General features: G+C 43.7%; 1 long non-coding RNA gene across 3 annotated transcripts in view; it reads left to right on the top strand.

Annotated features, from left to right (window-relative positions):
* Positions 1–27,785, top strand: part of LOC122204892 — a 50,629-nt gene that overhangs the window by 14,310 nt on the left and 8,534 nt on the right. For 2 of the 3 annotated variants that reach the window (XR_006195827.1, XR_006195825.1), the window contains exon 6: positions 5,254–5,384. This is a non-coding gene — a long non-coding RNA (uncharacterized LOC122204892). Of the gene's footprint in view, positions 1–5,253; positions 5,385–6,006; positions 6,081–27,785 lie in introns of all 3 variants that reach the window. The other variant, XR_006195826.1, reaches the window with a different exon arrangement.

Genomic DNA, 27,785 nt, shown 5'->3' with positions numbered 1-27,785 from the left:
GCCATGAAGACCCACCGAGGCCTCAGAGATCCAGGCATTAATCCAAGGAGATGCTGGAGTTGTGGCTGAGGAACTGGGGCTGGTGTGTGGGGAGCCAATGCTCACTCCAATGGACATCTACTGTTTGGTCTTCCCAAAACCTCTCTTTCAGGAATCAACTCTCCCATACCCAAACTACAAGGTTGCAGTGGGAAATGCCATGTTTCTACAATATGACCCTAGTCCCTGGTCACTTGATTGGTCCAGGGTCAGACACTTAACCCATACCAGAACAATAATGTTTCTGGTTTTTCCAACCAGAGATAGAGATGAGAGAAGAAGAGCTATGTTAACTTCTCTCCAGCTGATTGGTCCAATAACATGTAACTCTTTTAAGTACTTTTGACAGCCATATTCCCCGCCGCCCCCCCCCCCCCCCCCACCGTGTGAAAGTAACAAGCAGGAGAAACTGATCTAATGAGAGAATGAAAGATGAGGAGATTCCCAGTGGCATCTGAGTTTCTGATTCTGCTCCATGGCATATAGTATTTCATTCCTGAGGTCAGGCTCTAATCTAGTCTCTTGTCTCTGTGGCATGCCCTGTATTGTTATAATTAAGTTTCCCCTTCTTGATAATGTGAAAGGGCGGGCCTACGCCGGCCGACTCCATCTTGTTCTGTGTCCTTCACCTTGACCACACCTCCTCCCCTTGAGTAACCCCCCCCCTCACCTGTCTAACAGGACTCGGACCCTTCCCCAGCCAATCGGCTGAGGCCACAGCCGTTACCTCACCAACTGCCCCTGGGCCCCAATAAAACCTTTGTCCTTTTGAAACTCGCTCTCTCCCTGGTATCTCACCGCTGCGTCGGTGCAGGTAGGGGATTGAGCTCGAGCTAGCTCGAATAAAGGTTCTTTTGCTTTTGCATCGGACTCGGCTCCCTAGTGGTCTTTGGGGATCACGAATTCTGGGCATAACAAATGCAGGTGGATTTTTGTTATTTATAATCCAAAAAAGCTAAGGAATAATATGAACTTTCTTACTAGATACATTCATTCATTCAAGTGCATCCTTCTTGTGCCACCTCCATGCTTGGTTACCATGAAGGTGCTGGAAATCCAATGATCAATAGTATAGACATAGTATCTACCCTCAGGGACCTTATACTTGGAGGTGGGAAAACAGGTTAGGGCAGGGCAGACCTGGAACACATACTATACAGGTAAACTCCGGGTTTCTGAGAACATACAACAAGATTATGAGAGTGTACAAGGTGAGAACTAAAGGAATGAGCAGGAGTTGACTGGAATGAGTTAGGAATTATGATGTAAAGGAGGGAGAGCATCCCAGTCTGGAAGAAGAGCATGAATAATCTACCATGAAGCCAGTATCCTCTACAAAGAAAGCAACATTTCAGTTAAGCGTCCTGGTTTCTCATCTACCCCTACTTTGGGCCCTCTGCTAATACACTGGTAAGAAAACTCTTTCCTTTTGCCCAGAAGCAACCACCTTGTCTTGCCCAGATTCTTCTATTCCTTATTGAGCTATTACAAAGGGAGAAATACAAAATGCCCCCTCTCATTGATTCCCATTTTGGTAGAGAAAGCTAGATTTCATCCTAATAGCCGCTATCCTCACCTTCCTTATTACTATGTTAGGGGCAGCAAAGTGGCTGGCTAATAAAACCACATTTCCCAACCTTCCTTGTAGAGGGGGATGGCTAAGGAGAGGTCACTGGAAGTGATTTGATAAGGTTTTTAGAAAGCTGTTTAAAGGGGTTAACTTAGCTAGCAAGCACCTCTTTGTCCTTTCCCCCTGTTCTTGCTTATTTGTCCCTGGGACCAGGACTTGATGGATGGAGCTCCAGCAGTCATTTTCATCTCCGAGTTGAAGTCATGTGCTAAGAATGCAGAGCAGAAGGCAGGATTCCAGTTTTGGAAACTTGTAGAGTCCCCACACCAGCCTGGCCTGCCTGGAGACAGTTTATCATGTAAGAGGAAAATAATCCCCTATCTCATTTAGGTCCAAACTGTTGTTTTGAATTGCTCTTACTAGCAGCTGAACAAAATTCCTCATTGATGAAACCCTAAAGGCCCTCTCATAACTCAGTTTCTTTTCTCTAAATAGTCCCCAAGTCATTCATTCAATCATGTATTCATTCACTCACTCAAACACCCTCTGATTGAAGATAACTATCTCATATTCTTGAATCAGATGAGATTATGTGGGTATGAAAGGGTAGTGTAAATACCAAAGCATTCCGTACATATTAAATTTTGCTACCATCATTGTATTATTATGATTTGTTGTTACTCAAGTGTCCAATGGAGAAGTTTCAGTATGTGGTATGCAATTTGCTGGAGGAAACTACTGCTGTTAACTGGTGTGAATTGTTGAAATCCAGTGCTATTTGGTATGGAAAAGAAGCAAGGCGTGACCCAGGGCAAGTGCTTCTCAAACTGTAATATGCACAGAGAAAAATTTAGGTATCTTATTCAAATGCAGATTCAGACTCAGAGGGTCTGGGGCAGCTGAGAGTCTGCCTTTCTAACAAGCTCTCATAGGTGAGGCTGCTTTGCCCTGGACCTTGAATAATAGGGAACTAGGAGAGCTTTCCAGGTGCTGGGGAGAGAAATGATGAGAGGGGAGGAAGGCAAGCTGAGAGCAGAGAGAAAAGGAAAGTTATTTAGAAGCTCTATCTCCAAACAGGTTCGTACCAATTAAAAAAAGCCAGGTACTACACATATAGTATTTCATTGGATTCTTACAACCTTATATAAGAGGAATTCTAATCCTCATTTTACAGTTGAGAAAATAAGTGGAAGCTCAGAAAAGTTAAGGGAAAGTCACACAGCAGGTAAGTGGCAGGGATTGGATCGGGATCCAGGCTTTTCAGAGGCCAGAGCCCGTATTTCTTTCTAAGTACCTTGCTAAAATTCTGGGGAAGCTTACTCCTTTCACTGAGTTCTTCCTTCTCACCCAGGAAATGCTAGTCAGGGAAGGAGGAAGAGGGTGCCCAAAGGAACCAGGCTGCTTGGCTCAGCTCTTATCTACATAAACGCTTTCAGTGGCTAAGCTTTGTTTTCAAACCATGGGGCCCCAGGGGGTGGGAAGTGGGAGGGGTACAGGTGGGATGTTTACACATTTTATTGGACAATTTCCACTTTGTAAGCCTAGTCTCTTCTCTGGAGGGAGCCATGTTCCAGAGCTGCTGGAACTTGTCCTGGGAAGTGGGAGCCACAGAAGTGAAAGCAAACCCTGCTCTGACTCTGACCTGGGACCCTTGCTCATTCCCTGGGTACTTGATGCCTTTGAGGGACTCCTGGCTCTGCCTTGGCTAACTGGCAAGTGTAAGGCCCCAGCAGAGACCCTCGTTTTATCCCAAGGTAGCAGATATAAATGAGCACATTGTGTCTCCACAAAAGGTAGGCCACTCAGAGCAGAGCCTCTTTGATAGGCTCCCTCTGCCAGTGCTGTGCCTTGGGGCTCTGAAGTAAGAAATCTGAGCCATTTCTGTCTCCAGTTTCCCACATGTGACTAGATTTTGTCCACTTTCACCACCATGGGGACCTGGGGAGGACCCTTGCACAGTAAATCTTTGATTGGGAAAGTGGTTCTATCATTTGAAAGGATGATGTTAAAGAGAGACAGGACTAAGTGACAAACGTACTCAGGGGGTAGTGCAGAGAAACAGCTCCGGGTGCAGGACCAGGAAAAGCCTGGGATCTCAGAGCAGGGTTGACAGGTATGAGGGGAGAAAATCATGGAGGCACATCAGGAATGCCAGTCTGAGTCCTGATTGCAGAAAAGCATGAAAGAGCTTCCGGGTAAGAAAAGAAACCAGGACACATGATGTGGTTCCTTCTCTCCAGAGGATAAGCTGTGGTCTGCTTTGATGTTAACTCCACAGGTATGCCAAGGCTATTGGATGTACTGGTTTTAGGTTTGGGGTCCAGCTATAGCAGCAACACCATAGGTGGGAAGAGAGGAGACAGAGGGGACAATCTTCTCATTGAAGGATGCCCAGAGGTATCCTAGTGTGGACTGTCTGAAGAGGAAGGACTTGATAACATCTATTCTGGCTGAGCCAAAATCATCCTCTAGCCTTCATTCCCTCAGGAATGTTTTCTGTTCCCAGGATCCCAGTTTCCCCTCCTTTCTGAGACAGGGCCAGCATTTCCAATGCCGTGAAGGATAAATGGGGTGCAACGTGAAATGGTGTCGGATATTCCAAATCACCCTCACTCTGGCTGGTCTGGTCCTAGAAGCAGAAGAAAGCCAGGAAAAACCTCTCGGGAGCCCATGACCTCCATTGTCTCCCAGCCACCGCCATCTTTGGGGCCAGGCTACTGGTTGACTCCAAATGGTTAACAATACTTGCTGCCTCCACTTTCTTGATTATCATTCTCCCAGAACTCTGCAGTCTAGTTTCTGCCCCCACTCTACCCTACCCCACTGAAACTTCTCCAACCAATGGCATCAACAGTCTGGACCAAATCCAGGGACCATTTTTCAGTTCTTACTTTTACTCTGAGCCCTTTGCCTATTGGTTATAATCTTTTCTTCTTGAAAATCTCAACTCTAGGGGTTCTTAGCAAAGGGTTCATGAGTCCTTAGATTGTCTTCAGGTAAAAACAACATTTTCAAGGACAGCAGTCCTTGAAATTGTTATACGAAGAGTTATACAAAAGTGTATTTTTTTAGGGAGGATGGTCCAGGGCATTGCATTCTCAAAGGAATCAATGAACTGCCAATGTTAAGAATCCGTGCCTTTGACATCTGTATTGGCTAGGATTAGGTTCTTGTGGGGGCATTCCAAAATAACAGTGGTTGATTAGTCTTTCATGTATACAGAGGTAAGTCGTCAGAGCAGGAATGGTCGCTCTGACTTAGGAAGTTCTCAGGAACTCTGGCTCTTCATAGCTGTGCTCTGCCAACCCCAGCATATAGCCCTCAACCTCGTAGTCCAAGATGGTAGCATCTCATGCTCCAAGCAGCATGTTAGAGGGAGGGATGAAGAGTGTAAAGGGTATGCTCCTGCTGTCTCTCAAAGATTCCTGGGAGCTGCTTTGTGACATTTCCATTACATTATTAGTCCAAACTTGGTCACATGGTCATATCTATCTGCAGAGAGGCTGGAAGACATCCTTATTCCGGGCAGTCATGTGCCAACCTGAAGATCCTATTACCATGGATGAAGGGTAGGATAGAGATATTGGGGGACAGCTATCAGCTCCTGTCATACTCATACAACATCCCTTTCCACTTCCTTCTAGTACATTAGAGCCGGGAAGCTCCACTTCCTAGAATTCCTTGCAGCTGGCATTCCAAATGTGGTTTAGAAACTGCCAATTAAATGAACTTACATGAGACTGGATCCTGGAACTAAGAGGGGGAGAGGCAGCAGGTAAGTTTTGCTGGTGGAAGGAGGCCAGCTTGTTTCATGATCACCACCTTCCTAGTTCAGGAGCTTCCTGTAGCACTAGTTGTTTGGTGGCTTCTTTCCTGATCATGAGGGCAGAGGCAAATTGATTCTGAGGGTTTACAGGTATCTCTGGAAGCTCCATTTAGTCTACACCTCCACCCATTCCAGCATTGCTATAAGCCAGAGCTTCTTACACTTTAATGTTCATGTGAATGACCAGAGGATACAGTAAAGGATAGATCTGGAGTAGATCTCAGATCTTGCGTTTCTAACAAGCTCCTGGATAATGTCTGATGGTTAGAATAGATTTTTGAGTAGCTTGGTCCTAGGGTGTCCTCTGTTCACCTATACTCAGTTATAAATTCCTTTCTGCTTTAATAACTAAGTATGTTTTCTGAGTATCCAAATTCTGTGGCTGTCTCTTCCTTTGTTCTTGAGAGATCTTCTTCCTGTGCTATCCCTTAATATTGGTGCATCCCAGGGCTCTGGCTTAGGATCATTCTCCAAACTCTTCCTGGATGATCTCCTCCATCCTCTGGGCTTCAGTCACTACCTATATGCTTCTCAACTCCCTATCCAATCTGTACTCTCTCCTTTGCTCCAGATTCTGGTATCCACAGCGGACCAGAACTGAGTTCTATAGACGAGCGGCACATGAAAGAAAGCTTCTGTGGTCAAGTAAGTTTGGGACATACTGTGTTAAATAAAATGAAATTTATTTCCTTGCTGAGTTACTTCTAGAACTGTTAATGTGTTAAAATGCGTTGCAAATTTCCAAGAGGGGGCATGTAATATCCAGTACTTCTTAAACTTATTTGAAGTCTGTATTAGATACAATCTATGTTTTCTCAGTCTCTGTTACACTGCCTGAGTGGTGGACTTCCAGCCTTTTGCTTTTCTTTACTGTTGCTACTGTAGCCAACTGTGTAATTCTGTGGCCCACCAGCTGCTCTTCCCTGCATTTTGCACTGTTTCCCATCCCTCCCTGCCTCACTTCCCTTTTGCATGGCTCACTCTTGAGGCTTTGGGTTTGCACCTTCATAAAAGGCATCAGCATATAATTCTTGCCTCTGGCTCTGTTTCCCGGGGAATCTGGACTAATACAACCTTCAACAGACTCTACCCACCCCCTTTGCCCTTTTTCTTGGAATATTAATATCTCCTGGAACTTGGGTTCCTAGAACATGCTTTGCAAGTGCTGTGTTGGTCATTTTTCCCTGTATATCTACAAGCACCTGACTCAGCATGTCCAAGACCTAATCAGTAGTTTTCTTTTATATCTGTCCCTTTTTTGGTCTTATCTGTCTTAGCAACTGGCACCGTATTTGCTCATCACCCAAGCTACCTGGGTGTCATTCCTTGTTCTGTTTTGAAGATCTAATTGGCTTTATTAAGCAATCTGGATGTCATTCTTGACTCCTTCTTTTCCCCTTTTATCCAATCTGCCGCCTCCTCATCCTTCCTCTTGACTAATTGACTAATTAACAATTATTCGTCCATAAAGAGGCAGTGTAGGTACCATCTTCTTACCCCATCTCCTTCATCATCTGAGTGATGTACCACTCTGTAGAGCTCTCATAGCCCCTAAACTTGTCTTTCTTATAGAATTTATCACACTTTATGGTCTTTCTTTCTTTCTTTCTTTCTTTCTTTCTTTCTTTTAATTTTTAAAAATATATCTGTCCACCCTTGCCCCCACCTTTGGTGTCTCTCATTCAGTTCTTAATCCCTGGCATCCAGGGTAGAGAACTAACTGATTAATTGATAGATAGGAGTGAATGAGGTAAGTGGGAGAGAGAGAATTAAAATTTGTAAACCTTCCAGGGAGGAAAAACAATTTCCCCTCTACCCTTCTGCATTCTTGGCTGAGAACCCTGTAATAAAAGACAGGTTAGGGGTGCCTGACTGGCTCAGTTGGTAGACCATAGGACTCAATCTCAGGGTTGTGAGTTGAAGCCTCACATTTGGTGTAGAGCCTAAGTAAAAAACAAGCAAACAAACAAACAAACAAACAAAAAACAAAAAAGACAGATTAACAAGAGAAAAACAAACAGAACTTTATTAACATGTATACCTCATATATACATAGGAGATACCCAAGGGAAAATAAGTAAGCCCCTGAGATGGCTTAGAATTCAGGAGTAAATGCCATTTTAATTGGGACAAGGAAGGGAAGGGGATGCAGTCCTCCTAGGGGAGAGGCCATGTTTTTGTTTTGTTTTGTTTTTTAAAGTAGGTATATGCCCAACTTGGGGCCCGAACTCACAACCGTGAGGTCAAGACCTGAGCTGAGATCAAGAGTTGGTTGCTTAACTGACTGAGCCACCCTGGCGCCCCTGGGAGAGGGCATGAATTTTAGGAAAGATGGATGGGAGATACGATGTTTTGTACAAAGTTTGTCTGAGCATGGTGTTAACTTCTAAAGTCTCCTCCTAGCAGAGGATACCCTAGGACCAAGTAACTTCTCAGTCTTCCCTGGTTTATGAAATTCCTGGGGAGGGGATTTATGACAGTTGAATTCCTTTTCGGGGATCTGTCTTTAGACAGATAAGGGAAATTCAGAGAACAATCTCCCTGCACTGGCTATTTTTCAAGTGTCCTACAGCTCAAAACAACCATTATACCAAAGCAGCATATTTTGGAGTAGGATGTCCCAAAATCCTGTAATCATATTTTGGCATGGCACATTCTTTTACTATTCATTCCCTACCTTTGAAAATTCTTCAAGAAATTTCACAATCTAGAACCCGAGCTGGTAGATTTCACTGAACCAATATCTTAGGTCAGTTCAGTTTGGTCACACTGTTGCACATCTGAAACTAACATAATGTTATATGTCAATTATATTTCAATTTTTTTTCAAGAAAGAGTACACCAATACCCAAGAGAACTTTTTCCTTTTAACAGGTGAAAGAAAATTAAATTTTAGTTTTATATAGGTGCACTCTTTTTTTTTTATGTTTATTTATTTTTGAGAGACAGAGAACATGCGAGCATGAGTGGGGGGGTGCAGAGAAAGAGGGGGACAGAGGATCTGAAGCAGGCTCTGTGCTGACAGAAGAGAGCCCAATGTGGGGCTCGAACTCACGAAATCATGACCTGAGCCGAAGTCAGATGCTTAACTGACTGAGCCACTGAGGTGTCCCTTCATAAGTATACTCTTGATACTAAAGCTTATTTCTAATCCCCCCCTTTTTTCCCCTCTAAAACCCTTTTAACAAATTCATTCAGTTTTGACCAGTTTGACCACAAGAGATAAGATTCTCTGTCTGTCCTGATCTCACTCTCTCTTTCTCCAACTTTCACCACACATTTAGCTTTTGTCCTTTATTCTTCTCTTTTTCATTCTGGAACAACCAGTTATTCTATTTTAGGACACAATTACTCTCTTCTCCCCTAACAAAAATGTGTCTCTATAATTCATATCTTTTCTTACCAAAAATAACCCTATTTTTCTTATATATTTTGCATATAGAGCTTTTTTTTCTATTAGTTTTTTTTTAATTTTTTTTTTTAACGTTTTATTTATTTTTGAGACAGAGAGAGACAGAGCATGAACGGGGGAGGGGCAGAGAGAGAGAGAGACACAGAATCGGAAACAGGCTCCAGGCTCTGAGCCATCAGCCCAGAGCCCGACGCGGGGCTCGAACTCACGGACTGCGAGATCGTGACCTGAGCTGTAGTCGGACGCTCAACAGACTGAGCCACCCAGGCGCCCCTATTAGTTTTAATTAAAAACACTAATTAGGATTCTGAACTCTTAGAAACCCTGATTTCTAGTGAACATTAAGAAGTAATCAACTGTGAATTGTCACATCAATATTCTATAGATGTCAAATTAGCTTTTGTTCCTCTCTAAGAAGAGGACAAAAGTAGGTAAACTTAGACGTATGTGTAGCAATTAATGTTTTCAGTACATTATCTTAATTGGAAATGATCTATGTATTCAATGAATACCTGTCGTGTAATTTAACATAGTATAACTTTAAGGTTTCAAGTTACCAAAAGTATTTTGGAAATGATAAGATTTTGGAAATGATTTTTAAGCAGATATATTTTATAAAATATAATCATTGTTGAAAAGATCATTTATAAACTTTTATCCCACCTACATTTAGTGTATTCACTTGTTCTTAACAATTATATTTCGATCAGTCATGAAAATTTCATTAGACATTAGACAAAGGTGGGCATCACTTTAAGTTACTATTCTTCCTGACAAATGTTTGACTAGTACACTCAGCTAGAATAAAAGCTGTATGTCTGCATTATTATTATTTTTATTTTTTTCAACGTTTATTTAGTTTTGAGAGACAGAGAGAGACAGAGCATGAGTGGGGGAGGGGCAGAGAGATAGGGAGACAGACTCTGAAGCAGGTTCCAGGCTCTGAGCTGTGGGCACAGAGTCTGACACAGGGCTCAAACTCACAAACTGCGAGATCATGATCTGAGCCTCAGTTGGTCGCTTAACCAACTGAGCCACCCAGGCGCCTCCCCCTTTTTAAAAAATTTTTTTTTCTCAATGTTTATTTATTTTTGAGGGACAGAGTGAGACCGAGCGTGAGTGGGGGAGGGGCAGAGAGAGAGGGCGACACAGAATCTGAAGCAGGTTCCAGGCTCTAAGCTGTCAGCACAGAGCCTGACACGGGGCATGAACCCAGGAACTGTGAGATCATGACCTGAGCCGAAGTCAGTCACTTAACTGACTGAGCCACCCAGGTGCCCCTCTGCATTATTTTTAATGCTGACAGCTCTGAAGACTTGCCGTGCTGTTTTGTTTTGTTTTTGTTTTTGTTTTCACTAAACCAACAATATTCTTGTTTATCAAAGACTACTCAAGTCACATGAACTTGAAAAACATTTAAGTTAGTTTCTATACTGCTCTGAATGTTTAATTTATATAAGCACTTGCTTTTCTTTAAGCCAATTAAATAGAGCTCTTTTACAATTAATTCTGACAGTGTCATCCAGAGTAACATACATATATGGACATACGTAAACATACAGACAAACATAGGGATCTTAGAGCTTTTATTAAAATTTTAGGCATATGTTGGGTATATGAATACAAAACTCGCTAGTTTATAAAGCAACAGTTGGGTCCAAATTGTGTTTCTAGCAGATGAAAAAGTTAAGGTTGCCTACTCAGATGGCTACAAGTTCTTACTTATATTTGTGGAGACAACTTTTAAGATTTTTCACTTGCCAAATTTCCAAAAGCTCCTTTTTCCTTTTCAGCCTCAAGTAGTTGCTTGTGGGGGTTTCTGGGTCCCTTGACAGCCTCTGATGAAGGGTAGGAGGTCTCAAGTTGAAGGGATTATAGGGAGCTGAAGGCTGAAGTGGGCAGGGTGGACAGAGGGACAGAGGAGGTTAGAGTTTGAGGGTGGACCTATCAAAAAATTCAAGGAAACTGGATGGAAGATTGAAAGTGGCAAAATCAAGAAGAAGCAACAGAAGAATTGGGAAGTAAGAGGTCTTAAAGGAGCCAGTTTAGGGAGATCTTAAGTTTCCCAAAGAAACCAATGGGGTTCCAAATTATCCTTAGCAAAATCATGCCATGAAGGAAGTAGACAGAGTTGGTGGAAGGAACATGTAGTCAGCAGGGGTTTGAGAAGAGAGTTTTAGTGGACTGAGAAGTCCCCATGGGAGGAACAGGATCAAGGAAAAACAAAGAACAGAGAAGCCTTTAAAAAAAGAAAAAACAGAAGCTCCTATCAGACTCTGAATATCAGCTTCTAGGGGTGCCTGGGTGGCTCAGTCGGTTAAGCGTCCGACTTCAGCTCGGGTCATGATCTCACAGTCTGTGGGTTCCAGCCCCGTGTCAGGCTCTGTGCTGACAGCTCAGAGCTTGGAGCCTGCTTCGGATTCTGTGTCGCCCTCTCTCTCTGCCCCTCCCCTGCTCATGCTCTGTCTCTGTCTGTCTCAAAAATAAATAAAAAGATTAAAAATATATATATATCAGCTTCTAATTAGGCCAATTTCTGACATAGAGCTCTCTCAAAAAATCCTTTCAATATCTTATTATCAGCTGGAACAAACAGTAAATATTTCTGGCAGTACTAAACTTCCTTTTTAAATAATTTTTTTCCTTTTTCTTTGAAACCAAACGTATGTTTATCAAGTGGCTCAAAACCAAAGCTAATAAGCCTTTTGTGACAAATGGTATCCCTAAAGAGGGCACAAAGATGCACGCCTCTCTAGGTCCAAAACTACTCACTTGCACATACACAAGAACCAACAACCTGTGTCCCAAGCTGAGTTCTCATGACATTAAAGGAGACAAACAGAAAAGCAATAGCTGTCCTTGGGAGGGAAAAGGATAAATAACCAAAGTGTACCCCAAAAACCAAATTCATAAGAGTCATGGTTCAAAGAATTCATTCTTATGAATGTTTTCCTCCTGCTAATCTGAATTTGGAAAGTAGGGACAACATGAAGTTTTACCTTCCTCTCTTAACTGGGCACTACAGAGATCCAAGGAGCTGATGTTAATAAGAACTCTTACCCTTCTGTCAGTGTTCCCAGGATTCCATCTGGGTAGGATGTCTCAGCCATCTTATCCTCATAATTTTCTCCATTCTTCTGAGTTGGCTGAGATTCCTGTAATAAAGCATAGATTAACTGGAGAAAAGCAAGCGGAAGTTTATTAACATATATACCTCATACATACAGGGGAGATATCCCTGGAAAAATTAATGATTCCCCAAGATGTCTTAGAATTTGTGATTAAATACCATCTCTCTCTCTCTCCCTCTTTTTTTTTTTTTTTAAAGTAGGCTCCATGCCCAATATGGGGTTTGAACTCACAACCCTGAGATTGAGAGTTGCATGCTCCACGGACTGAGCCATCCAGGCATCCCTTGTATACCATCTTAATGGGTAAATGAGAGGAGAGGATGTAGGGCTAAGAGAATAAATGATTTGGGGGAAGTTGAATGGACACTTAGAAGGATAGGAGATACAATAGTTTGTGAAAAGTTTGTCTAGGTGTAGTGTAGACTTCCAGGCTGCTCCCTGGTGATGAGAGTCATTCTTCCCTACTTGAAGAAACTCCTTGAGAAGGGATTTATGACAATTGAGTTCCTTTTGGAGGATTTAGGAAGATTAGGGGAATTCAGAGAAAGCTCCCTGAATTTGCTGTTTTTCAAGTGCCTACAGCTTAAAATAATCAACATACCAAAGTGGCATAATTTGAGGTGGCATGTCCTGAACTCCTTTAGTCATATTTTGGGGAGGCGTATTCTGCTATTCTGCTATCCCCTCACCTTCTGCCTTAAATAAAGAGGAAATGTTCTGAGATTATGAGAAATCCATGTTTGTTCTGCCCTAGGTTAAAGTGGCTGGAGACTACATTTTATTATTAAAAAAAAAGTTTTTTAATGTTTATTTACTCTTGAAAGAGAGCGAGCAAGCACGAGCGCACGGCAGGGGAGGGGCAGAGAGAGGGAGACACAGAATCCCTGAAGCAGGCTGCAGGCTCTGAGCTGTCAGCACAAAGCCCAGTGCGGGGGCCTGAACCCACAAACCTCGAGACCATGACCTGAGCTGAAGTTAGACGCTCAACCCAGACACCCTGGAGACTACATTTTATAATCAGCTCCAAAGCACCACTCAAAGCTATTAGATAATGCATTCAGGCTGGACGACTGTCACACACTCCGGCGTGGCCATAGGTGCCCAGCTCTCAAGGAGGCACTCAGAGCATCAGCACTTGCGGGGACCTGAGAGTAACTGCCTCCCGGAGTTTCGGACCCTGGGTGTCTCACCCTGGTCCTGGCCCTGCCAAGGCTCAAGCTGGGTGTCCCACTGACTCATGCTGAAAAGCGGAAATTCATAGCCGATATAAAATAGTTTCATTTAGGGGAGTGTATCAGTTTCCCCCTGGGTTGCCATAACAATGTGTCATAAACTGGGTGGCTTAACACAGAAGCAATTTCTTCTCTCACAGATCTAAAATCAAGATGTCAGCAGGGTTGTTTCCCTCTGAGGACTCTGAGAGAGAATCTGTTCCATGCCCCTTTCCTAGTTTTCCAGGATAGCTAGCAAACCCGCCATTCCTTGGTTTACAGATGCATCGCTCATCTGCCTGTCTTCACAGGGCATTCTCCCTGTGTCTTTCTGTCTTAACATGGCTGTTTTCTTTATAAGGAGTCAGATTAGGAGTCAGTCCTACTCCAGTATGACCTCATGTTAACTAATTACATCTGCAATGACCCTATTTCCAAATAAGGTCACATTCTGAGATACTTGGGCTTAGGACTTCAACTTATTTTGGGGGAAGGGGAAACACAATTCAACCCGTAACAGGGTGAAAACTTTTATTTTCTATCCATTTAGAGAGCTGCTTTAATCCAATTATCCTCATTTTTGTTTAAAGCAGGGTCATAAACTGGTGCCCCAGGGCAAATTTGGCTCCTGAATATTTTTGTTAGGTCAGGGTGCTCGCCATTCCCTAATTTCTTATGCCGGCCACTTCACAAGTAGCCGTTAAGACATTTGCATAAGTGACTCTTAGTTTAGAACTTGCTTTCTCAGAGCCTTCATTGGTAAAAATCTTAGCCTCCCAACTACCCTGAGAGGCATAACAAGGGTGTTCCCATTTCACTGACCAGGAAACAGAGGCTCAGAAAGTGCCTGGATCATACAGTTGGAAGTAGTGGGTCCAAGTCTCCAACCCACCCCCTACCCCCACCTGGGCTTGCACACTGATCACGCCCACATCTCAGTGACCCCAATGCCACAAAACTGCAGGGGGCTCGCAAGACACCCCTTCTTCCCATTTCCCCAGCAAAATTTTCACAGTAGCAAATGCTATTAGCATTGTTGAGTCTTAGAGACTTTTTAAAACCAGAGACATTTCTGAGGGAAAATCTTTGCAGGTGTTTCTCCCAGAGAGAAGAAAGTCTAATAATGTGCTGAGTTAAGGGCAGTCTGGTTTTGAGCTTGGTCAATCTTTTCTTTTGTGAGTGTGCAAGAAAAAAGAGTGAAAGGGACCAGATGTAGAACAACCTTAATTAAGGGTTGAGCTCCTCCTCGCCAGCCTCCTTGTGCGGAGAAGTTCTCTTCATAGGAGACAGCAGTTCTTAGACTTCCTTTATGGTTGCTCTTTTAAGAACTGGGTACATGTTTCAGATCCTCTTCCTGGAAAGATGCACTTACAAATATAGGAGAATGGAACAAAATTGCTTGGCATTTCCTTTATACTTAGAATTCTGAAATTTCATCATAGTTAATCTAAGCATAGGTCTTTTTTGGGGGGAGGGCAATTATTCTTCTTGGTATTCAGTGAGCCATTTCAGTGTGAAAGCTTATGCCTTTCTTCACCTCTAGGAAATAGGCCATGACGTATTTATTTTTTCCCCTCCATTCCATCTGTTATCTTATTCTGGAATTCCTACTAAAGAGGATGACAGAACTTCTGGGTCCATTTTCTATGCTTCATCACTTCTTTTTCCTCTGCCAACCTGAGGTATTTTTATGAAGTAACTGATAAAATGATAAAATGAAGTCCTTCAAGTCCCTTGAAGACTTGGGCCTGCCGTGTGCACAGTAGGGGTCAAATAAATGTGACCTCCTTCTTCTTCATTCTCAGCACCTACCTGAACAAGTACATCAACAGTAATAACTAGTGTTTATTGGCTGCTTATTATGTATAAGGTGAGGAGCAAAGTACTTGACACATTGCCCCGTTTAACTCCCACAACAACCCTATGAAGCTGGTACAAATATTATCTTCAGTTTACAAACGAGGGAATTGAGGGCCATAGAACAGAGGTTGGCAGACTCTAGCCAGTGGGCCAAACCTGTCACTGCCTCTAATTTCTCTTTTATACCTCCTACCTCTGTTCTTTTGAACTGCATTTCGGGAGAATTTCTCCACTTGACCTGTCAACTCTATTATTGATTCTTCATCAGTAACTATTTTGTGATTTAGCCCCCCGAATTTTTTATTTGGAAAAACAAGTGCTTAAAGTTCCAAATCACCAGTTGATTTTTTTTTTTTTTTACCTTTTGTTTCAATCCTTTTTTTTTTTTTTTTTTTTTTTTTTTTTAAGTATGCTTTGCACCCAACGTGGGGCTTGAACTCAGGATGCTGAGGTCAAGAGTTGCATGTCCTACCAACTGAACCAGCCAGGTGCCCCCTCCAGTTGATTCTCTTTAATAGATGAAATATCCTTTCACATTTCTTTTTTTTTTAAATTTTTCATGTTTATTATTGTTATTATTATTTCAAGAGAGAGAGAGAGAGAGAGCGAGTCGAGGAGGGACAGAGGGAGAGGGAGACACAGAATCCAAAGCAGGTTCCAGGCTCCTAGCTGTCAGCACAGAGCCCAGTGTGGGGCTCAAACCCACAAACCAAGAGATCATGACCTGAGCAGAAGTCGGACGTGTAACTGACCAAGCCACCCAGGCGCCCCTCCTTTCACATTTCTTATGAAGACTTTAATTACACTTAATCTGAAGTCTTTTTCTTCAGTAGTTGTTAATTCTGTTTCTTGAATGTTAGTTTTTCTGATGGTATTTTGATGGTTCTGTGTCATTGTTCTGACTTTTCTCAAATATTTAGTAATTCTAGACATTTGTTCATTTTTAAGTTGTGTATTCTTGTTCCTGTTTGTCCTGTTTACTGACTCTGCATGTAGTAACTTTGTAGAAAAGTGGAATGTGCTGGATGGTTGGAGATGTGGGGGTTATGTAAGGAAGAAGAGGACCCATTTTGTCTTTTGAGTATGGCAATTTTCTTCCCCTCTTGGGTCCTAGTTGTTGTCTGGGGCAAGGCTTTGCCTCTGGCCCAAGAGCCCGCACTTACTGGTTTGGTTTGGGGAAAATCCCCCTTGCAGCTAATTAGTACAAAATGTGAGAAGGAAAGGAAAAATCGCATCGGATACTCCAAGTGCATTTTCCCAATTAACCACTCCAAGGAATGGCCCAGGGCCTCTTCTCCTTATACCCAATAATCCTGAAATTGGAGGTCTTTGTTAACATTTCTACTTTCATGCCAGTCTTCTTGTGTGTTGTGTGTGTGTGTGTGTGTGTGTGTGTGTGTGTGTGTTCCCATTAATCTTTTATTATCTGCCTTTGGTGTCAAACTTAGAATGGTCTTCTGTACTTCCCTTCTCTTCCAAAATTATAAATATTCATCTATTTTGTTCTTTTACTATTTTTGTGATTTCATGTTTTACATTCAAATCTTTCAGCCATCTGGAATTTATTCTAACGTCAGCCATGACTTGGAGCTCTAAACTTAAATTTTTTCCTAATGGTGAGCCAGTTGTACCCACCATGCTTTCCATGTGTGGGCTTTTAAAGGGCGGCTTGGCCCCCAGAGCTCCATAAAAGCCTAGGAGTTAAGAATAGAAAAGCTAGGACTATAACTCAGTCAGATCCTAATCTCTGTTCCATTACTGCTCACCATGGGACTCTGGCAGAGCTCGCTTCTCCCTAGGGGAAAGCTCCATCAATGATGTAAGTAAGGCGGGGAGGGCTGAGGCAGGGAGAGGACTTGTAGAGAGCCCTCTAGAGGAGTTTCATAGTTGCTGTGTTCCTGCCACTGGGCATGGTCTCATGGGCAATAGCTGCTCAGCCTTGCAAGAAACTCCAAGGGCTCCGAACTCTACTCTTTAACAGTATATTCTTTTTTCAACTCCCATAGCCTTCTCCTATAGATCATTCCAAGTCCAGCTCATCCTACTCCTCTGTGAAGCCTGCCTTGATATGCCCGGTGAGGCTTAGATGCTGCTTTTCCTAATCCCCACTGCATTTTGCACAGATCTCCAGTGTGATTTTTGTTAACTGTTTGTTGACACGTTGTGGATGAATAAATTAGCTAACAAAATAAATTAAGTTACTAAGCATGAAGGATGCTATCTGCCAGGTGCAGGGAGAAAAAGAAAGCTACCAAAGGGTATGGAGTTGCTGCTGACCATGTCCCCATATTCATCTGCGGCGTTCGTTGAGGCCCAGGTGTTCATGGCACTGTGGTTGGCACCCCAGACCAGCTGTGGCTTTGATTAGGTGCCTGAAGCTACTAAGGAGTCTTTTTTTTTTTTTTTTTTTTTCAAACCAAGTGTTAGGTCCTGAAGATACCAGGAGAGTCAACTTTGTCTCTTTCCTCAGAGCTGGTAACCTCATGTATAAGTGTGTAGACAGAATCTTGGAAGAAACTTTAGGGAGGGAAGAAATGCACCCATCAAAACCTCTAAAGAGAACAAGTAATGTAGTTGAGTTGGAGGATGCTCGCTCGTCTGTAAAATATGTCCACTAGCAGCAAGCCAGCATTTCCTGTGTGCTGAATATGTGTGCCTCTCTAAACTCTTAATATACTTTATCTCATTTGCTCCTCATAAAAACCAGGTGGCACTATCAGTTCCATTTTGTAGGTGAGGAAAGTGACTCTCAGAGAGGTAAAATGATTTACCTGTTGTCACAATGAGGAAGCCACAATCCGAAGCCCCAGTGGGGAATGGCTCAGGTTCAGAGAAGAGAAAAACATAATCTTTGGCCATCTGACCTCCCTCCCCCTCTCCTTTTACTTGGAATTAACTGGTGGGGTTGAACAGAATTTTGCTTTGTTCTCTGGACCTTTGCTTCTGTGGTAGAGATAAACAGGTGTAGATAAACTCTACCCTTTTTGGTCTCTCTAGGTCCTAATACAGAGCCTGGCACACAAGTTGGTGAAATAATGCAGGAAGAAAACCAACATTTTCAAACACAATATGTCTGTCTCAAAGCTTGCCCTGTTCAAAATTTATCCCTCTGAATTCTTACTGAAGATTATACGAGACATAGCCAAGAACCATGAAAATGCTCATTCCTTTGACTTGTCTTTTGTACTGTTTCCTTGGGGATTATCACTTTTTTTTCCCAAAAGATAGTTTACACTTTGAGAATTAAGATAATTTCTTAAAATACATATGACACAAAATTTAACATCTCAACCATTTCCAAGTGTATAGCTCAATAATGTTTAGTGTATTCACACTGTTGTACAATACACAAAAAGAATTTTTCATCTTGCAAAACTGAAACTTCATACCCATTAAAAAAATCTTCCCATTCCCCACTCCTCCTGTTTCCCCTGGAAACAACAATTCCACTTTCTGTCTCTATTTGACTATTCTAGATACCTCATATAAGCAAATCATACAGTGTTTATATTTTTGTGACTGGCTTATGTCAGTGCTTATCTTTTTGTCACTTAACACAATGTCCTCAACGTTAATTGATTTACAGCATGTGTCAGAATTGCCTTGCTTTTTAACACTGAATAATATTCCATCCAGATATTGTGTTTTGATTATATTTAATTTTCAGCTTTTCTATTGCTTTTCAGTTTCTGTTTTTGCTATTATTTCCTAGTTTTAGTGGATTGTGATTAGAGACTGTTGTCTGTACTCATTCTACTTTTTGAAATGTATTGAGGTTTTTTTGTTTGTTTTTTTTTATGAAAAAACCTTATATGTGGTCATTTGTTAATGATCCCGGGATACTCACGAAGTGTAAATTCTAGGTTTTCAAGATATAGAATTTGATATCTTTTAATTCAATCTACCTTACTAATTTAACAAATCAAGTCCTCTATATCCTTACTTTTTGTATAGTTTATTGATCAGTCATGGGCTAAGAGAGGTGAATTAAAAATTTCTATAGTTACTGTACTTATGTCCATTTTTCCATGTAATTCCTATTGTTTTTGCTTCATGAATTCTGATGCTATATTATTTTGTGCATAAATATTTATGACAAATCTACATTGTTGCTCTCTGCCTTTATCATTATTTTCTCCTATGTCTTGTTTTCTGTTTTTCTGTGAATTCAACCACGTCTGATATTAATTCCAAAACCCTTGCTTTCGTGTTGCTTGTATTTGCATGTATGACTTTTGTTCTTGTTTTCTATTTTTTCCTACTCTTTTACTTTCAGTATTTCCGAGGAACACTATTTTAGATGTACCTCTTGCATGTAGCACTAGTTGGGTTTTATTTTGTGACTCCACGAGCTATTTTTAAAGAGTGAGGTTACCAGGTCAAAGTTAAAAAGAGCTTCTATAGCTCTTGACCCTCATTGCCAAATAAATTGTTTTTCACTAGTTGGACCACTTTATCCTGTCACCAGCCATTTAGAAGTGAACCATCTCCCCACCATTGCCAGCATGGCTATTATACTGCTGCTTAAATTTTTAATAGGTGAAAATGGGACCTCATTGTTCTTTCATTTGCTTTTCTTGGCTTTATCTAACTCTAAGTAAATAAAGATGGAAGAAAAAAGAAGTCAAAATGAGGGGCGCCTGGCTGGCTTATTAGGTGGAGCTTGAGGCTCTTTATCTTGAGGTTGTAAGTTTGAGCCCCACGTTTGGTGTCAAGATTACTTAAAAAAAAATAAAATCTTGGGTCTCCTGGGTGGCTTAGTCGGTTAAGCAGCCACTCTTGGTTTTGGCTCAGGTCACAATCTCATGGTCTGTGGAACTGAGCTCTGTGTAGTCCTCTGTGCTACAGTGTAAAGCCTGCTTGGGATTCTCTCTCTTCCTCTCTCTCTGCACCTCTGCTGCTCTTGCTCTCACTCTCTCTCTCTCTCTCTCTCTCTCTCAAAATAAATAAATAAACTAAAAAAAATCTTAAAAAAAATTTTTTTTTAATGTTTATTTTTGACACAGAGAAAGACAGAGCGTGAACGGGGGGGGGGGGGGGGGTCAGAGAGAGGGAGACACAGAATCTGAAGCAGGCTCCAGGCTCTAAGCCGTCAGCACAGAGCCTGACACGGGGCTCGAACTCACGGAGTATGAGATCATGACCTAAGCCGAAGTCGGATGCCCAACTGACTGAGCCACCCAGGTGCCCCAAAAATCTTTAAAAAAAGGTTAAAATGAAACATTCCTTTTCAGTTATCTCCAGCAAGATTAAGATGGGTGGTGGTGTTTCTTATTCTAGATTCCCTTGACATTGGATCCCTTTCCAAAGACTCCTCAGCTTGGGCCTTAAATTTCCCCAGGAGAAATTGTTGAGGCTCCTTCCTCACAGCCCTAGACCTTGCTTTCTTTCATTCTGTAGTGAATAGGTAAAATAACATAATAAGAAGATATAGGGTCTGGAGCTAGATTAAATGGATTTAAATCCTAGCTCCACCTCTATTTACTAGTTTGTGATCTATGACAGTTACTTATCTTCTCTGTGCCTTGGTTTCCTGAGGTAATAATTCTCAAGGGTAATGATGACTACGACAGCGACACCTATGAGGGTTGTTATGTACAAGAGTTAACTTACGCAGACTCAGTCAGGATTTTTCTTTTATTTTTTATTTATTTATTTATTTATTTATTTATTTATTTATTTATTTAATAGATGAAATTTACTGTCAAATTGGTTTCCATACAACACCCAGGATTTTTCTTTTAGAAGTAAGCTCTACACCCAATGTGGGGCTTGAACTCACAACCCCGAGATGAAGAATCACATGTTCTTGGGGCGCCTGGATGGCTCAGACGGTTAAGCATCCGACTTCAGCTCAGGTCACGATCTTGAAGTTCGTGGGTTTGAGCCCCGCGTCGGGCTCTGTGCTGACAGCTCAGAGCCTGGAGGCTGCTTGGATTCTGTGTCTCCCTCTCTCTCTGCTTCTCCCCCACTTGCACTCTGCAGCTCTCTCTCTCAAAAACAAATAAACATTAAAAAAAAAAAAAAAGAGTCACATGCTCTACTGACTGAGCCAGCCAGGGTCTCCAGGATTATTATTATTAGCTCCACCTCTGTGAAATACTCCTTTTCTACTTCAACTATGGGGTTTTGGTGGAAGTTTTTTCCTTTTTACATGACCCTGCTTCCTTAGCTGCTGCATTAGGTCTTAGGCCAGGGGCAGGGTCCTGACACAAGCAACGCTAATCAGAATCCTTTCCTGGGGTCTCTGAAATTGGGACATGAGAAAGGAAGGCTTTATTGACTCTTTGGTGGAGGAGCTCCCAGAAGTGAGACCCAGGCTCCCGGCAGCCATATTTCCAGCTGGTGGGGGAAGCCAGGCTATGAGAATGAGGTTGACTGACATGTGGAGAAAAGTAGACATTAGAGATGGAAAGAGTCTGGCACCATTGGAATCCTTCACTCTGGCGGTCCCCAAATGCACCTTACAAGCTTCCCATTGTCCCTAGGCTTGCTTGCATTGATATTCTGCCCTTGCAACCAAAAAAGAGTCTTAATACACTTCCTAAGGCACCTTAGGACAGTACAGATTGTGAGTTCTCCCGTTTGTCTGTCCACCTTTCTCTAAAAAGCCAAAAGCTCTTGCAAGCCTAAGACATGCACACATGCATGCACGCGCGCACGCGCGCGCGCACACACACACACACACGCACATGCAGGCACACAGACAAGGCAATTCGCAGCTTTTGGAGTGAGCTGTGACTCCTTCACTGCCCATGCTGCCTGCACATGCTTCTACTTCACCACACACATTAAAAGACAGCTGTGCCAATGTCCAGTCCTAAGGAACTGTACTTGCTAAACAGGATGTTATCCCGGAAACTTGCGCCCTTCTCTGTACACCCCTTGTCCTTTTTTTCACTGCCCTATTCAGTAATTCACAAATATATAATGAGCACCTGCCAAGAACCATGTCAGGCCTGGGGCCCCAGAGAGGCAGCAGACAGTTCCTGATGTCAAGGATCCTGCAGCCTGTAGGGCTGTCAGGCTGTAAAAAGACAGCTCCGAGAGAGACCGTAGAGTGAGTGTTAAACAGATGCTTTTGCCAAGTGCTCCAAGAGCTCGCAGGAGGCTTCATCACTGGTTGCCTGGGATGGTTGTCTGGCTGGTCTACCTGCCTCCAGCTTCTCTCCACCCCAGTCCACCCTGCCCACTGCTGCCAGACTGTCTTTTTGAACACAACTCAGTTGTGTGACTGCCTCTGCCCCCTGCAGGCCTAACCCCACATTCCTTAGCCTGGCAAGATCCTAATCCACATATTCCTCAACCTACTTTCTCAGCCACATTGTCCATTGTTCCCTATTCACAGACCTTACTCGCAAGCCTACGCAGCCCACTCCCCTTCATCATACACGTTCAGTGTCTCCCCACCGCTGTGCCTCTCCTCACTCTGTTCCTTCTGTTGCTGATCCCTGCAGGTCTCAATTATATATGCCTTCCAAGGAGTGATGGCAAATGCCTTTCTTCTCTCGTGCACCCTCTCTGATCATCTGGCTGGGTTGCTGTGTTGAGAAGGTTCTGTGGATATACCCGGGGCTTGTGAAAAGGTACAGGGATCAGTTAGCAAAATCTTCCATTGCCACCAAATTGAGTGAGTGTTGACAGCAGGGAAGTGGTGGTGGGGGGAGGATGAACAGCACACTTGGGGTGCATTTGCAGATTTCATTCCAGGTCCAGGACTAATGCATCCCCCTCCATCCCCATGAAGACTTTCCTGCTCCTCCAAGTAAAATTAACCTGCTTTTTCCCCCCTGAATATTTATAACATTCTCCCTACACTGTGTGAGAGCACAGATTGTTCCTACCACCTTTTACAGGTACATCTGTTTTGTTGTCCTGTTTTGTTTGTTTTCTATTTGAGGAGACAGACAGTATCCTACAGTGTATGATACAGGTAGGGATTCAAAACACATTAACGGAATGGATGGAGCCGTGTGAACACCAGGACGAGTGAATTGTTACAGAAGAGCCTCTAGGGGCCTGTCTTGTCAAGCTGACTTACCCTACAGGTCTCCACCCGGAGAAGACTCTGAGGATGGTGTTATGGTGGCCGTGTTCTCACTCATGAACCAATTTCCTGCATTGTTACTTCTGCCTGACCTGTCATTTGCTATCTTCTTGTGAGTCTGTGACCACTGAAATCTGAGGTCCCAGCCTCACTTTCATTCCTTTACTCAAACCATTTTTGATGCCTTCTTGGTGGCCAGTTCTATGCTCACTGTTAGGGGCACACGGATGGTGTCCTGTCTTCAGTCTGATCACTCACTTGGGGAGAGTGAGGTGCTGGTGGAGGAAAGACTGAGAGCTGAGTCACAGGACATGTGAGACCAGTGATGTGCACCCTAAGGGAAGAGCAGAGGAATATGGAGGGAGGACAGCAGAGGCTGCTGGAGGAGGAGGGGTGGCAGAAGTTGTTAACACACCCACCCAATTCCCTCTTTGTCTATACTCAGCACCTCATAACTATGTTGCCTGATGGCCATTGCTGCAAGCTGTCCTCCCCAGTGCCAGGACCCGAACAGGAAATATTTTTTATTTTTGTTTTTATTTATTTTAGAGAGAGAGAGAGAAAGAGAGTGTGCATGTGCAAGTGGGGGAGGGGGCAGAGAGAGAGAGAGAGAGAGAGAGAGAGAGAGAGAGAATCCTAAGCAGGCTCCACTCTCAGTATGGAGCCTGACGGTGTGCTCGATCCCACAACCCTGGGATCATGACCTGAGTGGAAATCGACACCCAACTGACTGACCACCCAGGTGCCCTGAGTCAGGAAATGTTTCAACAGCCTCACTACATCCTAACACTCCACACCTGGCCCCACTCCACACAAACCTTAAAAGCCCAACACTAATTAACCTTCTAAATCTGGGCTCCTCGTGCTACCCACTGGACTCCTTTGAATCCCCTTTGCTGAAGTTCACCTCTGGGACTCTGGGCCCAGGTAATCACCCTTTGTCCTGAGCTGCATGGGGGTCCTTATTTTCCTGTCCCCAGACCTGGGTGATCACCATGGGCATCACATCTGTGATGTCTCCAAATTATTACAGGGCCTCCAGAACACTTGGTGGATTTTCTAAAGCTGCTCTACTCCTCTGTCCTTCTGGGTTTCTGGTCTCACCGCAGGCACCTTCCTCACCCTCCTGCCAACCCCCTCTCCCCACCTACAAACATGTTTAGGCTGCTGACCCAGCAGCAGAGCTGTCTAACCCTGTTGGCAGGAGACGGGCTGGCTCCAGAGAGCTGGCTGGAGGGGAACACAGAGGCTCACATTTCTTCAGCTCGTGCCAAATGTTATTCAGATGTAGCTTTTCAGACAGACACAAATTGCTCATCCAATAAACACAGAAGGGCTAATCCCAGGACATTTATCACAGTGAGGAAAGATGAGAGAAAGGACAGTCACAAGAAGCCTTTGAGAGCTGGGCTGGTGTGGCTGGCCCAAGAGGAGGTGGTAAGACCTCCATGTACTCCTGGGGTTTTCTCTTAGAGGGGCTGAAACCCGGCACCAGGGCTTTGGCATTTGCTTTCATTGTGACATACAAAGCCTGTGTTGGTGCACACACTTCCCATGGTGAACAGGGGGAAGAAATCAACATGGGTCAGGTACCTTTGTGGGCAGACAGACCTCACCTTTAGTAGTCAATGGTCATGTGATAATAGCTGGCTGCAAGGACTTCCTATACTTCTCCCACCGTACACACACACACAATGCCCTCAAGGCATTCTGTAGCTGTTTGCAGAGTTTTTAGGAGGTGTCCCTCCTGGCCCAGAATCTCTTATTTCTGGACTTCTCATTTCTGACAGGTGTGAGAGCATGGCTGCTGAGAAAGCAGGTTGAGGGACTAGACTGGCCACAATGGCAGGGGACCAGAGACAGGGGGATCCTCTGTCCACACAAGAGGGCTGGCCAAGCCATTGAAGTCCTTTGCTGATCTCTTTCTGTTAGGTCCTTCTTTTTTTTTTTTTTTTTTAACGTTTATTTATTTTTGAGACAGAGAGAGACCGAGCATAAATAGGGGAGGGTCAGAGAGAGAGGGAGACACAGAATGTGAAACAGGCTCCAGGCTCTGAGCAGTCAGCACAGAGCCCGACGCGGGGCTCGAACTCACGGACCGCGAGATTGTGACCTGAGCCGAAGTCGGACATTCAACCGACTGAGCCACCCAGGCGCCCCTGTTAGGTCCTTCTAATGGGCCCCATGAGCATTCCCCTTTAGGGACTGTGCCTGGAAATGAGAGAAACCGGGCCCTGCTCCAAGGCTTAATCTCAGAGCCCAGGGAGAGGAGGACTAGGTGACACCTCTGTAGGCAGCCTGGGTCGTCCCATTATGCCTGGGTCTGTGCCATGCCACTGGGACTGTGAAGCGTGTCCGGGAGTGAGGGTCTCCTTAGTGGGAGGAGGCAATGACTAGATCAGGGTAGGGGCATGACAATAATTGTCAGCTTTCATACAGTCAGGCACTATTCTCACTTTTCTCACAACAACACAATGAGGCAGGCGTAGTATTATTGGTACCACTTTTCAGTGAGGCACTGAGAGTTTAGATAACTAACCCAAGATCAGCCAATTAGTGAATGGGAGGCTTGAGTATCTGTGCTTTTAATTTGCAGTGTGGTCAACAGGTGTAAGATGCAATGGTTTCAGAAAGCAGTTTAGAAATTCCAGTTGTGTGGGGACACTGAGGAGGCTGGGGTTTGGAGGTCTGGAGTCACCAGACCTGGGATGAGCCCTTCCAAAGACAATGCTAAGGCAGGTTTCCATTGAGGACTCTCCCAGTTTTTCCAGAACTGAGAGGGGTCCTGGGACATGGGACAATCCTGGGCCAACGGGAATAAGTTGACCATCCAACTGCAACAAAAGGGCTGGGCTTGGATCATTGCCACAGACTTCAGGGCCCACCTGTGGACTAAACTCCTCATACCTCACAGGCTGGAGACTCACAGAGTGGCCTGCTGATGAGGAAGACGGGCAGAATAACAACCAACTGGCAGCAGCTCTCCCCAGATCCCTGGGAGGAGCAGACGATACTGTCAGGTGGCTCTAGAGCAGGAACGCCACAGCTCTTAGAGCTTAGTGGAAACAAGGTGCCTTCTGGTAGGGCCCATCCTAACACAATCAGGAAGGCTGGGGCAAATTCCCAGGTGAGAAGTAGCAGACAGGCAGGCAGGCAACATGAACCTGGTGGCCTCAAAGGAAGCCAGAGGCAGGGCCCAGCCTACTGCCTGCAGGGAGGAAGTTTCTTTTCTGGTTCCTGAGACTTCGTTTTGGCCAGAAATGACCTCTCATCTGCCCAGTTGTCTGGTAAACCCACACTGACCTGCATTCCTAAACCCAGCAGCTCTTAACCCTTCTCCCTCTCTGGCTTTGTCCTCACTTGTTATATGACCTTGTCTATTTGTCAGTCTCTTTGGTTGCAGAGATCTAAAACTCACTCATGCAATATCTGGAAGATTTCAATATAGGGAGATTGGGTTCTGGGGCACAGAAATGCTATTAGGCCTCAGGAGGGATGAGAACAGGCAAGAAGCCTAAGGAAGGTAGGTAGTGCTCTCTTCATTTCTAGGTCCTCTTTATGGTCAGTTTCATTCTCTCAGTTTTCTTTGCTTCTCTGTATATTGGCAGAAGGTGGAATATTTACATAATTTCAATTCCAGCCATATCTAGGGTCTGACTGACTGTCCTGAATCTCAAATCCAAATTCTCAGGAGAGACCCTCTGATTGACCCAGCTTGGGTCAGATGCTCACCCTTGGTCCAATCAACTGTGGCTGGTGGGTGGGTTCAAGCAGTACAAAAATGGATATGGAGGACCAGTCCCAGGAGGGTAAAGTTTTTTGAAAAAAGAGTCACCATGAGCTGGCTAGCCACTTTCACACTCTAACTATCCTATAGATTTCTGAAACTGACAGGTAACTGTGCCTTCCCTTCCCAGAGTTTATAAAATTTCCTCTCTGGATCCCTCAGTGCTTGGTTCAGTGTTCTTCTCACTCTGAAATATTGTAAAAATTAGTTTGAGTAACTGTGGTAAACTATTCAAAAGACAGTTCTTAAGCCTGGTGACCTGTCACCTCTACCTTATACAGTACCCTGTCTTTTCTCCTTTGACAGACCAGCAGCATTGTGGTCTTTATTAGAACTGCAGAATTCCCCACCCCCTCCCACATATTTCCCACCCCCTCACAAATATTTGAGTAGCTTCTGCATTTTAACATCTCCCCAGATGGTTTACACTAACGTTTGATAAGTACTGGAGGGGCTTCTTGTCTTATCTCTCCTAATAGATTGGAAATTCTGAGGGCAGGGACTCCATTCAGCAGACTCTGGTGGACGCTATGTCCAAAGTGCCTTGTTTAGTCTTGCAAGGCACAAAAGTCTTCGAATACAGTAATGAGGGGATTTAAAACTTAGAATAGTGGTTGAAGAGGATAAATTACTTATATAGTATCTGAGTTTTGAAGTAATCCTGCAGGAGGTGGAGGGAAGTTGGAGGTGTAGATGAAGCAAACATGGGGTGATAGAAACATTGAGGCTCATTATACTATTCTCCCCACTTTTGTGTATTTTTGAAATTTTCCATAATAAAAATTAAAAGCAAGGAATAATGGTGGGATGCATTATAAGAAATCGTCTAGCTGCTCAACATAAATTTGTTTCCTGGCCAAATGAAGTACATGAGGTAAATCCATTCCACCTCCAAGTGGGAT

This window comes from Panthera leo, chromosome D4 (genome assembly GCF_018350215.1).
Source record: "Panthera leo isolate Ple1 chromosome D4, P.leo_Ple1_pat1.1, whole genome shotgun sequence".
Taxonomy (NCBI): domain Eukaryota; kingdom Metazoa; phylum Chordata; class Mammalia; order Carnivora; family Felidae; genus Panthera; species Panthera leo.
The sequence above is the reverse complement of the archived record's forward strand: the minus strand, read 5'-3'. Positions and strand labels throughout refer to the sequence as shown.